The 15206-nt window shown below is 40.6% G+C and overlaps 1 pseudogene; it reads left to right on the top strand.

Annotated features, from left to right (window-relative positions):
- Positions 1 to 14783, top strand: part of LOC103675975 — a 15360-nt pseudogene extending 577 nt beyond the window's left edge.
- Positions 14784 to 15206: the final 423 nt, after the last annotated feature.

Here is a 15206-nt window from a genome sequence, read left to right as displayed (position 1 = left end):
TAAGGACTGAAAACCCATGGTTCAATCTAACCATTAGTCTACTCTGCTACATCTGTGGTCTGTAAAGGAAATCACACAGCCATAAAATCTGGCACCGGGAAGATTTATGGTTTCCAATGCTGATCGAGCCCTTGGAGCCAATCACCAGTCCTTTACATATTCCTCATCTGCCCCTTTTCCCGTTATCACAAACAACTTTACTATTTACATTTACTATTTTCAAACTCCTTTTTCGAACTGTCATTCTCATTTGCAGCAGATCATCTTGTCCTCTTCTTGACACAGAAAACACAACTCATTTAGGCAGAACTTTCTCAAAGCCCTATTTTCCTGTGTAAATACATCTACATACCTACGTCCCTTCTATCACAGAGAATGAGATGCCCACTTCCTGCCCAAAGCTCGTCCTGCAATCCACATCTTTCACCCACTCAGGTCCCTGCTCTGCCAATCAGCTCTGCTTCTGCCTTCAGCCTCTTCCCCTTTTGGGGTTTTACCCTCTGCATATGATATATTCAAACCCCTCCCATGTGAAAAAGCAAGCCCTTTCTCAACCCTGTGTCTTTCTTAAGCAATCTCTCTAGCTTCCCCGGACCCTCATGACCAAGTTGGTTGAGAGTGGCCTCCCACTTACTTCTTCACTCACTGTAATTCGGTTTCTTTCTCCAATCTACAAAAACTGTTCGTGATGAGACCAAATTGTTGTTCATGCTGTTCCCTAATTTCTATAGCCAGTGGATAATTAGTTACTCTATCTTTCTTGATTGTTCTACAGCATTCAAAACTATGGAGAACTTTTTCAAACTCTTTTCTCTCCTGGCTTTTATAACATCATATCTCTTTGTTTTTCTTCTACCTACATAAATACTTTTGGAGAGTCATGTCTTATATCTCCCCCTCCTTAAATATGTGAGTACCCTCAAAGGCTCTACTGCAGGCCTCATCAACTCTACATGCTAACTCAGTGTTAGTGACCCTCTCAGGGGTTCAACTTTCACCTATACGATAACATCTCCTGACTTAACATCTCTAGCCCTGATCTCGCTGTGGATCCAAGACCACGAATGCATCTGACTAAAGGACAATTCCATATGGATATCCCGTGAGCACCTAAATTCAGCACATTAAAAATTGAACTTGAATCCATAGGACACTGTTTAGAGAAGTAATGTGCAATTACAAAACCAGAATCAAGTTGGCCCTTGAACAGAGCAGAAATTAGGGGCGTGACCCCACACACACAAAATTAAAAATAAAGCTACCCTACAACCCAGCAATTGCACTACTAGGTATTTACCCAAAGGATACAAACATAATGATTCAAAGGGGCACCTGAACCCCAATGTTTATAGCAGCAATGTCCACAATAGCCAAAATATGGAAAGAGTCCAGATGTCCATCAACAGAAAACTGGATAAAGAAAATGTGGTACATATATACAATGGAATATTACACGGCCATCAAAAAGGTGAAATCTTACCATTTACAATGACCTGTATGGAACTAGAGGGTATTATGCTAAGCGAAATAAGCCAATCAGAGAAAGATAATTATCATATGATTTCACTTACATGTGAAATTTAAGAAACAAAACAGAGGATCATAGGGAAAGGGAGGGAAAAATAAAATAAGACAAAATCAGAAAGGGAGACAAACCATAAGAGACTCTTAACTATAAGAAACAAACTGAGGGTTGCTAGAGGGGTGGGGGTGGAGGGTGGGATAACTGGGTGATGGGCATTAAGAAGGACATTTGATGTAATGAGCATTGGATGTTATATGCAACTGATGAATTACTAAACTTTACCCCTGAAACTAATAATAAAAATAAATAAAGGTGAGATGCAAAATTAAAAATAAAAATCCACATATAATTTTGGACTTCCCTGAAATTAAACTACTAATTTTCTTAGTAGTCTTACCAGAAGTCTTAACAATAACATAGTCAATTAACACATATTTTGTGTGTGTATTATATACTGTGTTCTTAAAGTAAGCCAGAGAAAAGAAAATGTTATCTTAAAAATCATAAGGAAAATACATTTACAGTGCCTTACTCTATCAAAAAAAATCCATGCAAAAATAGAGCCACACAGTTCAAACCATGTTGTTCAACCGTATTATAATCTTTTGTCTTAACTTTAGAGGAAGCTTTTAGGAACTAATATCCCTTTCAGTAAAGAATCAGGCATCTAAAGCTGAGTGAATCCTGTAATTTATTTTTCTATATATATATTTTTTCCCATAGAAATATGTCCAGAATTAAGTGTATCAAAAGTTAATAATGAATACTTCTGAGCTCTGAGATTTGGGGTGACATTTAACTTCCATTCCTTTCCTTCTTGTACTGCTCTAAGTTTTATAATGAGTTTGGACAATTTTTCAATACAATTTTTTAAACTAATCTCCTTCTGTATTTCCTATTCACAAAATGGAGCCAAACAGTACCATCTTCTAATTTGGAAGTAGTCCTTGATTTATCCCTGCACCCACCCCCTCTTCAGTATGTCTTAAATTCATTTGCTTCCTTTTCGTTCCCACAGCCGTGTCCTAAGAAGGACTTCAGTCTCTCCCACCTTAGCTCTTGCAATGGCTTTTGCCTCCCGTCTCAAGCCCCTCCATTCCATTCTCCATGCTATTGTCAGAAGTTTCTCTCTAGAACCCAAATCCTGGCATGCCGTATGCTGTTTAAAATCAGTAGCTTTCAATAGCCTTCAGAATAAAATCTGAACTACTTGGAATGTCCTAAATGATCTACATGATCTGACCCATGTATTTTTAAAATGGTGACCTTAGACCTTGGGATCAGAACAAGGTTCAAATGCAAATTCTCTCTTTGCTCTCTGTGGACTCAGACAAGTTAATTAACCACTTTGGGGCTGTTTCTTCGCTGGCAAGCCAGAGCAAATGATACTTTGCAGAACTGTTGTGTTAGAGATAACTGCAGTTAAGTAGTGGACATACTTGAGGTGTTCAGTAAATGTAACTACTACTATTTTTGCTACTACTGCTTTTATTATTTCCACGCAGTGCCATCCTTGAGGAAGGATAGTGTCTCCTTTATGTTTATATCTCCATCACCTGTGCCTAACACATTAAAGGGACTCAAAAAATATTTGCTAAAAAAAATAGTATAGATAATATTTTAGACTCCTCTTGGTCAGCACCGGGCTTTTGTAGACTGGCTGTGGGTCTTTAAAATTCATCAGTTAAGACATCTGATCCTTTCCATCTGAATCCAATCATAAAGTAAGTCTTACGTCTGCATGCAGTCAGAGATTACAGAGAATTCTTCTAGCATGCTCCCTCAGTTGCTTACTTAGAAATATCAATGCCACACTGCCAGTCTCAATTTGAAAAATTCACGCAGTTCTAATTCCGAGTCACCCCAGATAGATCTAAAAATATTTCTGTATATACTTGGTTATATAACATCGATCCCCTCATTCGGCAAACGTCAACGTTTGTTTTCTTGGGTTACTAAAATGAAATCTAAAAGGCCGGATTCTAAAGTCAGACTTATCAACCCATTTGTATTTTGACCTGCATACCTTAAGTTAAAAACCACCAACAAATACCAAAGTGCTTCAAAGTGCAAACCAATTACAAACTTAGGCGGTCATTAAAGTAAATGAAATGCATTATTTTGACTAAAGAAAAAAGCATTGTCTCTGTAAATTTTTATGGAGTACTCCAAAGGCAGGGTTTTCTCATCATCCTCTGAATAAACAAAATCGTAAATTCTACAGACCAGGAGTAAAATAAAAACAAAATTAAAAATTGACCACACACACCTGCCTGCTTAGCTGTAACAGATGTGATTAATGTCACAATTTAGTACCTAGGCAATAATGAGGTACCCGAAGAGGACTTGGTAAAGGTAAGTAATCCTAAATTTGCGGCCTTTTGACCTTTAAGTTAATATTGCGCTAAATAATAAATACTTTCCTAAATAATAATTAAAATATCTTATATAGGCATGTTTTTTCCCTACTTTAATAGTATAAGTTCCATATTCTCTAGGACTAGTTGAATAATGAGCTAGAAACATCCATGGGATATACCACATAACCATAAATACAACTTCTAGAATTATTAAAATGATGTCATCAGAAATCACAACCCCTTCACATTATATCTTGAAATTGCTGACTGGTCTCCCTTAGGCTCTACTAAACCACATTAAAACTCAATGGCAGGGGCACCTGGGCAGCTCAGCTGGTTAAGCATCTGACTCTTGATCTCAGCTCAGGTCTTAATCTCAGGGTTGTGAGTTCAAGCTCCGTGTTGAGCTCTCTGCAGGCGTGGAGTCTACTTAACAAAACAAAACAAACAAACAAGAAAACTCAATGGCAAGCTAAGATTTGCATCCCCTCGTAGGGATGGTGAACTTCTAAATGTACCACCTTTGATTCTACTGGACATGGTGCTATGAGCGAATTTTGTGTCTCCCCAAAATTCATAGGTCGAAATCCTAACCCCCACAGATAACGTTATTAGGCGGTGCAGCCTTAAGGAGATGCTTAACTCAGAGGCTAACACCCTCATGAATGGGACTATAAAAGAGGCTCCAAAGAGCTCCCTAGCCCTTCTACCATGTGAGGACACAGAGACAAAACTGCCAGCTGTGAGCCAGGAAAAGAGCCCTCACCAGAATACAGCCATGCTGGCACCTTGACCTTGGATCTTACAGCCTCCAGAATCTTGAGAAATGCATTTCTGTCGTTTATAAGCTACACAGTCTACAGAATTTTGCTCTAGAAGCCTAAATAGACTGAGACACTCAGAGTAGTGGAAAAATCTACTTGGGTAATTTGAGTTCATTGTATTAGCAAAGAGTTGGAAATTACACATAGGATACATGAGAATCTGAATGGGTAAAACATAAAGAGTATGAATAAAAATATTACATTTGCTATGACCAATTCCATTATATAATGAAATCTATTGCTAGCAACTTTACATCAGAAAGCTGGAAGGAATCACTCACTCAGGAAAATCTACTTAAATCAATAGTAAACCATATAACAGCAGTACTTTTATTTTTGTATAGAGATTTTCTTTCAGATGATCCAAATAAGTTTGCAAACATTCAGCCTGGATTGGTCATTCGGAAGGGAGGAAATTACCTAGTTGTTTGAGGTAAGAGGATGACCCCCAAAATGACACTCAATACAGTGAAATGTAGTCAAAGCAAAAATCTGCTAAGTGAGCGTCCCCAAAAGCAACATGTCCAACTCATAATGCTGACACCTCAACAGGGCAACAGCAAATACCTCTATTATTTTCAGCTTAATGTAATAAAGGCGCCTGGTGATAAGTTGCCTGCTCAAGTTTATAGAGTCAATATAAAGAGGAATAAAGCCCGGAAAGTATATAGTATTATATGCAATACTTTCTTGACCACATTTTATCATAGAAATCATTCCTTTTTATAATGTGCCATAGTCTTGTTTCGATAAATTAGAAAGAACTAATCTAGATACCACTAAAGTTTGGTTCATTTACATTTGGTTGATATGGAATGAATTAGTGAACAATGGAGACAGATTCTGGAGCAGAGCAAAGAACTCACAAAGCGTGCAAGAAGTGATGAAGTGTGAGGTGGGGTGACCAGCGCAGACTAACAGGCGATGATACATGATGAAGTGCAGCTGAAAATCCCAAGGAAGGATGAAGTGAGATGGGCCGTGATCTTGGGGTGGTGGACATCCATCTGTAATGCAAAAATCTGAGAGATTATACAAATGACCAGAAAGAAACTTGAAAACTGGGCTGAATGTTGGTAAATGGATATTCTTTAGAATATTAAGAGCAACACTTGGCAACTAAATCCCTAAACACAATATAGATGTCCTGTCTTCAAATTGCCTCCTGTCTTCATGTGACTAGAGTGATACGTTGTCAGGAAGCAGTCCTCAACGACAAGCCTCTGCCATAATTTAACCTCCATATATGGATTATTTTGAAACTCAATGATGTCATAATTCAAAAATGTACTTTAAATATCTTAAAATGCTGTCAGTTTTACCTCAGCAAACCGGAAAAAAAAACCAAATTAAAAAGTGCCCCTCCTTGTCCTAAGAGTTTTTGGTATATTTGGAAGATTAACTCTTTTTAATTTTTTTTAAAGTTTACTTATTTATTTTAGTAATTTCTACACCCAACATGGGGCTCAAACTCACGACCCTGAGATCAAGAGTCACATGCTCTTCAGGTCTACTGGGACCAAAAATATCTGAGGTAGTTTGGCATGGAGGACGATGTGAAAGGCTAAGATGAGAATAAGGAAGACCAGAGATCGACCAGGAATTATACCTTTAGGGCATACTTACACACTTCAAAATGGAATAGATGCATTCAGACAGTTTAGGACTTGACTTTGAACCTACACTGAATTAAGATAGCCAGTTTGGTTCAGAAGTTGATCAAAATGATTCAGGAAAGAAAAAGACAGTTACAAACAGTCCCCTGGTATTTGCAAAGGACATATCTGATGAAGGGTTAGTATCCAAAATATATAAAGAACTTATCAAACTCAACACCCAAAACCCAAAATATCCAGTCACAAAATGGGCAGAAGACATGCTCTTCAGGTAGGAGTCCCAGATTAGCTCTTTATCTTTGATTTCATATTCATAGGGATCGGGAGTTAATATAACAATAATTATCCATTGAAACATGCATTTTTTAAAAACTGGCATTGAAGTAGTAGTAGAACCTTCTACCAAAAGTACAAACTTTTGGTTAATATATAAATTTGCTTCTATTTCGGTCTGTCTGAAATAATTTTTCATCTTATCAACTCTGTCTCAAACATTCTCGATGCTTTTACCGCTACCACTCTCTGCTGCTATAAAAAGAATCCTAGCGTCTCTCCTTTGCATATATACATCCACTTTGTACCTCTTTCTTCATGAAAATTTTACCCTAAAAAGGCTTCTGGTCACCCCTACTCCTTCTCCACTTACACCGCAAGTAGCGAAAGTGTTGTACCTCTCAAAAACAGGAGCCAGTAGGAGGAATGCTACTAAATCATATCCATGCTTCCTGCTAATGAAAGAAAGATATATAGAGGGTTATCAGGGGGAAAAACTAACTACTTTTAAGAATTTTAATAAAAGTAATTGTTATTTGGAATAACTAGGAATCATAGTAGGAATGACTGGGAATATTGGTCCCAGCACCATAAAACATAGGTGCTTTGGAAGAAAAGTGAACAGATAGGTCGGAGTACAGGGGGGCAGTAAGGAAATCTGTTGTAGATTAGATGCAGAGTGAAATTTATCCAGGATTTGGATTTCAAAAAGACCATGTCATTTTAATTCATCCCAATTCTGCACTTCGTAATGGAAAAGAGAAAGTGAGCTGTCAATAGAAATAGTCTTTGTTTGATATATTTATGGGCTGGTACAGGGGAGGAGGTGAAGGATACACAATGTCCCCTCTGAACTATTTTCTTGTGTCATGTGTCATACTGTACGGGTCACAACAATCACTATGACCTGGGTGGAGACAGCATACCACTTCTCAGAATGCTACTTGATGGCCCTTAGTTACGATTATCTTCCCTTTGGCTGAAGACAAAAGAGGAGAAGAGAAAATCCTTGCCATACTCAAAGGACAGATGGCAAGCTCTGCCTAAACTCAAGAGAAGAAAGCAAGGACTTAACATTTATAACCTAAGCCAGTGGCCTTCATTGCAAAAGGCTGGTTTTGAATTTAAGTATATGCAATTTCTTGAGAATCTAGCAAGCAAGTGATTTATTTGGGAGGAAATCCTGAGAAGCACCAGGAAAAGAAGTAGGGAATTGAAATAGAGAAAGGAAGGAGGCCAATAAATATTCGACCAGGCTACAGCTGTTAGCACCTGGAGCTCCAATCCCACGGAAGAACCCAGGGAGACAACGCAGAATATGCCTCAGAGATTTCCCTAGCTACGGATATTTACCCTCCAATTCTATCAGACATTGCCCAAGAGCTACTCCCAAGGGACGTTAATGCCTCAGCACTCCCAGCACGCCGTCCTTATAGGCCAAACGCACTCCAGTGGTCAGAGACGATCTACAGAATCTCACACGCCTGCTGCACAAAGCAGCAGAGTGGACGGGCAGAGGAACGGTGGCTACTGAACAGATACGGACGAGGCATCAACAGCATTTGCTGTACCTTAGTCCCATCAGACTGGACTCCAAAATACCGATATATTTATCATCTGAACAAAAAAAAAAAAAAAATGAGGGAAGGGAGAGAAACTCTCCTTGTACGGAAGAGAATACTGCATGTACGAGAGGGCCAGAGCAACATCATTGGAAAAGGAAACTTCCTGGGGCGCCCGGGTGGCTCAGTCGGTTAAGCCACCGACTCTTGATTTAGACTCAAGTCATGATCTCAGGGTCGTGGGACCAAATCCTGCATCAGCTCCGGGCTCAGTGGAGTCAGCTTGAGATTCTCTCTCTTCCTTTCCCTCTGCCTCACCCCCACTCCCCCACCGCTCCACCCCCACCCCGCCGGCTCCTGCATGTGCACATGCACACATGCTCTCTCTCTCTCAAAGAAAAAAAACAACTTCCTTTAAATTTCTTGGGCTTTTTAGAAATTAATATGAGGTTAGAGCAAGGGCTGGCATGCGAGGCCCTGAAGCCAGATCCAACCTGCCAATGGTTTTTGCACAGCCCCAAAGCTAAAAGTGGTGTTTACATTCTTAAATGGTTGGGAAAAGGCAAGAAGACTATTTCATGACACGTGAAATTTATATGATATTCAAGTTTCATCGTCCATAAACATTTATTAGAACACAGCCACAGTCATCACTGACGTAGTATCAATGGCTATGCTGTCAACGGCAGGACTGAGTAGTTGAGACCGGGATCACATGGGCTTCGAGGCTTAAAAGTTTTCCGCGCTGGCGCTTCTCGGAAAGTTTGCCGACTGTAATTTAGAACCAGACTCGCTCTCAGGGAATCTTCAGGATAACAGTGATCCCCTGGGTTGGAAAGATGGATCTCTTCCTTTTTTTAAGGAGAATTGAAACTTTTTATTAGGCTCCACTGGGCAGTCTCTGAGCTTCTTGGATAAGGATGACTGCTCATTTTTTCTACCCCTGAATTGATCCAAGCTGAACAAATAGACAGTCTCCTCTTATTGCCAATATAAAACTTGTAGTTTCTCTGCTGAAATGCACGTACTAAGGAATGAGATGCTTACAAATAGTGATGAGAATGGAATGAACTTTAAGATTCAGAATCTCTGTTTTCTCCAATTTGCAACGTAACATTCTGCAAACACCTGCGCCGTTTTGAGTTTTTTCCAGACATAAATTCACACTGGAAACTAATGTCTGAACCCCTGAAAAGGAGCTAATTTTGTGACAGGAGATGAAAAGATACCACACCAAGGGGTTAGTTACCAAGGGGTAACTAAAAAAAAGAGATGGGGCGCCTGGGTGGCTCAGCTGTTAAGCGTCTGCCTTCAGCTCAGGTCATGATCCCAGGGTCCGGGGATCGAGCCCCGCATCGGGCTCCCTGCTCAGCGGGAAGCCTGCTTCTCCCTCTCACGCTCCCCTTGCTTGTGTTCTCTCTCTCGCTGTCTCTATCAAATAAATAAAAAATTTAAAAAATTAAAAAAAAAAAGAGAGAGAGAGGGTGGTGGCAGCAGGTGAGAGAGAGATTAATTAATATTATTTAATCATCAGGCATCAAGCTAATAAATTACTGAAGGAATAAAGATTGATGTAATCGATTGGCCATAGAGCAAAAGAATTAAAACTGGTAACTTTCATCAGATCCCAAGGGAATCCAGGATGCCAAGTTTAATCTGGCACCTGACCACAGTGTTGCTTGCTCAGTCATAGAAGCGGGGACTAGATATGTAAACCAGGTCTTTCCCAGGGAGCGTTGCAGTGATCTATGGGTGTGCTATACACCAGCACCGTGGCCCTCAGGATGCCAGAGTCCATTCTCAAGGCCTTGTTTACAGGAGAACATCAGTATCCCCTGGGCACACACGTCAATGCGAAGAGAACTTTAAATAGCACGAGAGAAAAGTGTTCTTGGTAGTCACACAGCCTATGATAAACTTTGAAGTACAAATGAGAAGTGGAAGTGAATGTTAAACGTATGCCTTGTCCTAAAACTTCATGAAAAATGAAATGTACAAGAAAAGTTGGATCCCTGCCATGACACCCATTACAGTGTAGACGAAGGCTCTGACCTTTTGTGTTATACTTACTGTGTTTTTGACACATTTAGTCAATTAAAACGGGTGAAGTGTAATTTGTTTTTCTTAAGTTTAATACAGCATGTCAATAGAAGTTAACCAAAATTTATAGTTGGAACACTAAAGCTGCCACATGCACTTAAACAAACGAACACAATTTATCATGGTTGAAATAAAGAGAACATCACGGGCATTTGACTTTATACTTCACGTAAGCGTGTTGCCAAATATAGGAAAGCAAGCGCCTTCTCACACTTCCAATGGAAAAGACATTTTAGTTCACATTAAATATTGGTGTGAAAAATCTGGCAGGTATCCAGTCCTAAGGAGTGTTAACGTTGGCACTTCCACTGTGTACTTTTACTATAAATTGTTGTAGCGTTTATTTGACATGGAATACCCCAAGGATTGATGAGCAAAGAAAGGAAGATTTTTTTTATTGTGCCATATTACCTTTTTCAGACATCTATACTAAGTCTTTACATCTTCAAAGTCTAAACAAGTAGCCACCTGTATTCAATCGGTGCAAGATATTTTTCATGAAACTATAGCTTGCCTTTTTATAAACCTATAAAAGCACACATTTTCCATTTTATTAGTCAGCAAAGCAGTGGTGGATTTAATAATAAAACTTATAAATGCAGTGTCTTTATAGACAGTTTAACTTTTTTTGCTTGTTTAAAATGCCGCAAGAACAACCAAATTTATTTCACAGTTTCTCTCTCGATCCCCATAGAAACAAGTAGCTACAATTTTGTATATCTTTACATTAAAAAAATTTCACCTAGCACTCAGACCATTTATATAGCAGCCTACAGACTCCTAAAGGTTTAAGAGAAACATAAACCGCTAGAGGAAAATTATCTCTTACAATCAAATGCGTGTATTTGATTTTGACACCCATAGTATGTACACCGATTACATAGAGCCACAGCAGACACGCACTTTGAATGTCCAAGAGCAATGTAAAATAAGTTTGTGTCTCCTTTTTCATTAAATAAATACAGCTATACAATATACACAATAAATAAATAAATATATGCATACACTCTCAATGATTACAAAATGAAAACTTAAGGTAGAAGTAGGTAACACATTGATATTGGTAAGATTTAAAACAGCGGAACACCAATGCTGATGGAGACATTGGGAAGTATACTGGAGAAAGGATGAATTGTTATGGCCTTTTGGAAAAGCAGTCTGGTAATATCTGCTAAAATAGAAGATATAGACCCCCTTCAAATCAACATCTCTGTTACCGGTCATCTAAACCATAGAAATAAAATACTAGTAGATAAGGATAGTTAGTGCAGTTTTTTAGGGCAGGAACAAAAATGGGGGGGGGGTTGGATGTCTTACTAATGGGTAAAAATTTTTAATAAGTTGTGGTACAACCATACCATGAGATACCACACAGCAATTACAAGAGATTTTACCAATCTATAATCAAGGATTAAAAACATTTCCACAATATGTGATCAAGTGAGAAAGGTAAGAGGCAGAGAAATATATATATATTACCCCACTCTTCTAAACCAAACAATGCCAAAAATATTTGAATATATATACAACTACAAATGTGTATGAATATATGTAAATATGCAAATGCATATAATCATTTGACCATAAATTAAAGTAAGCCAAGGTACACAACAAACTGGTAACACTGATACCCAGGATTATTCAGTTGGTGGAAGAAGAGGCAATGAACAAAAAAGAAAATTGCATTTTTTAAAAGCTTATAAAGTAAAAGCAGAATTATTAGATGACCATCTTTGGAAATCTTTGGGAAAAGGAGTGTCCGTGTATGTTTCTAAAAATGGTACATGAAAGAGTAGTCATCAAAACATCGATGGTATTTTTCCTCAATGTGCAAGAATTTTGGATGATATTTCTCTTTCATTGGCTGATTTTTTTAAACAGTGATTACTATTATATATAAAATATATGATGAAAGGGCTATTTTCATTAGAGGGAAAAAACCTAAAAGCTATATAAAGAACACCTAGTTTAAATATCTCTCAGTATGAATACTTACTATGGGGGACATGTTTAAGCCTTGAAATTAAAAAAGAAAAACCCCTCACATTTTAAAGGGAAAAAATGGGGGGAAAAAATCATGAGAAAAAGGAGATGGCATCTGCCACCAATAGGCCTCACTATCCATTCTCCCCTTTTGCAGTTCCTAGACTCTCCTTGTGTTTCATCTAGACAGACCGGCACTGAGAATAAACCCTGTATTTTGCATTCTCCCTTACAGGTAGGAATGCAGGAATGTGCCTGAGTTCTGCCAGGTGAACATAAGCAGAAGTGACGTGTGCAATCCTCAGGCAGAACCTAGAAGGAGTAGTGTAAGCCATGTGCAGCCATACAGACCAGAGCAAGACCAAGGGACTATTACAGAGCAAGAAAAGAAACAAAGTTATCATATCATAACCTGGACTGCTTATGCTTGAAGTATTGTAAGAGAGACAAACGCACTTTTATTTTTTCAAAGTCATCTTATTTGTTATACTGTTAACATAATATACAAACTACAGAGTTGCTATCTAGACATGCAGCTACCTTAACAATGCTTAAGATATGAAATACTAATTTTGTGGTCAGTTGGTGATCACCAAGAAAAGAGATACTGCAGGCTGGAAAGTTGGTGATGCTTGATATGCCATGATGGATTACGTGATTAACTGTTATTTGATTAGCTGTAGACTATAATATCTTTCAATACGAATCACATGCAGATAGAGCCTATGAGAGAGTTCACCTGGGAAAAAACTCAAAATATTGGTGAGAATTGGTTTTTCCTTGCCAAATTTAGCAAGTCTGGCAGGAGAGACGAGTTCAAAAGAATTATAAGATATTTCTGCAAAGACGGATTTAGCGGAAGATGAGACTGGCCCAGTCCCCCTGAAAACATCACTGAGAATGGGGCCAGTCTAGTGGCAAAGATCAGATAAAGAATACAGGGCCTTTTGCTTTCTCATGCAAGACTGCTGTTTCAGATGACTTAAAAGTAGCCAAAACCAAAAACGTAGCTAATTAAATCAGAGAAAAAGAGATCCCCACCTAGAAGTAGCTTCTTGGCTCCTTCTCAAACACTCTGTCAGGTTCAGCCTCCTCACCTCCACTCCAACCTCCACCAGGGTGACCCAGAAGTCCTAGAGGTGTTCACCTCCCGCCCCCTCGCACCCGAGACACCTGGAGCCCACATCCGCTCCCCAGCCTTCTCCCGCCGGCGGCAGCAGCAGCAGCAGCAGCAGCTCCCGGGGTGGTCTAGACACCAGCGTGAGTATGGTCAGGGGCTACAGCAGGGCTGGGGGATAGGGGGCATCAAAGCCGTCTCAGTGAACCAGAGCCTGCTGAGCCCCCTTAAGAGGGAGGCAGACCCCAACATCCAGGCTGTGCAACACCGAGAAGAAGGACCAGATCAAGACCCTCACCAAGTTTGCCTCCATCAACAAGGTGCGGCACCTGGAGCCTCAGAACAAAATTCCGTAGACCAAGTGGAGCCTCCTCCTGCAGCAGAATCCAGCTCGGAGCAACACGGACAGCACGTTGGAGAGCTCCATCAACCACCTTTGGCGGCAGCAGAACACACCTGGTCAGGAGAAGCGGAAGCTGCAGGTGGAGCTTGGCAACAGCGAGGAGCTGGTGGAGGGCTTCAGAAATAAGTACAAGGAGATCAAAGAGCATGCAGACATGGAGGATGAATTTTTCCGCATCAAGAAAGATGTGGAGGAAGCTTACATGAACAAGGTAGAGCTGGAGTCCTGCCGGGAAGGGCTGGCGGACGAGATCGGTTTCCTAGGGCAGCTTATGAAGAGGAGATCCGTGAGCTGCAGTCCCAGATCTCAGACACGTCCGTGGTGCTGTCCACGAACAACAGCTGCTCCCTGGACCTGGACGGCATCATCGCTGAGGTCAAGGACGTCACCAAACGCAGCTGGGCTGAGGCCGAGACCATGTACCAGATCAAGTACAAGGAGCTGCAGGCATTGGCTGGGCAGCCTGGGGATGACCTCGGTAGCAAGAAGATGGAGATTTCCGTGATGAACCAGAAGATCAGCTGACTCCAGGGCCTCAAAGGCCAGAGGGCTTCACTGAAGGTCACCACCGCTGATGCTAAGCAGAGCCAGGAGCTGGCTGTTAAGGACGCCAATGCCAACGTGGCGGATCGGAGCCAAGCAGGATATGGTGCAGCGGCTGTACGAGGACCAGCAGCTCACGAACATCAAGCTGGCCCTGGACATGGAGATCGCCACCTACCGCAAGCTGCTGGAGGCCGAGGAGAGCCAGCCGGAGTCTGGGCTGTGGAATATGAATATCCATGCAAAAGCCACCAGCGGCTACTCACGCGGGCTGAGCTCCGCCTACAGAGTCCTCCTGACCCTGAGCCCGAGCCTCAGCTATGGCCTGAGCTCCTGCCAGTCCAGCTTCAGCTCCAGCAGGGGTTCCAGTTCCTTTAGCTGTGTCAGTTCCTCCAAGAACTGATCTTGGCTGTGAACACGATCAAGACCTGCAGTGGGAAGCTGGTGTCCAAGCCGTCCGATGTCCTGTCCACGTGAATAGCCACTGTGGTCCCTCCCAGCCTCCTCCCTCCTGTGACTACCATAGAGCCTCTGGGGGAAGGAGCTGTGCGGGGGAGCATCAGGAACAAGAGCCCTACCTGAGGCTCAGTCCCAGTCCTCCACCTACCCTTGGAGGCAGTCTGTCACCCTGGGTACCCCTTCTTGCCCACGTCCCCAACTAAAACTGTCTTTTCCCAAATAAAGACTCAGATGGCTCTGCCAAACCCCCCAAAAAGAAAAAGAAAGTACAAATACACAAAATAACAAATAACAAAGGAGAAATAAATTGAGAAAATTTTGAAAAATCGTGAGTCCCTACTGTGTAATCCTATGAAAATAAATGTGAAAATCTAGCTAAAACAGTCAATTTCATATAAAATACATTTATCAAATTTGACTTTCTCTGTCCAGGTAAGTATT

The sequence above is a fragment of the Ursus maritimus genome, unplaced genomic scaffold (genome assembly GCF_017311325.1).
Source record: "Ursus maritimus isolate PB19 unplaced genomic scaffold, ASM1731132v1 scaffold_11, whole genome shotgun sequence".
In the NCBI taxonomy this organism is placed as follows: domain Eukaryota; kingdom Metazoa; phylum Chordata; class Mammalia; order Carnivora; family Ursidae; genus Ursus; species Ursus maritimus.
Note: the sequence above shows the minus strand (reverse complement) of the source record. Positions and strands in the feature narration are given on the sequence as shown.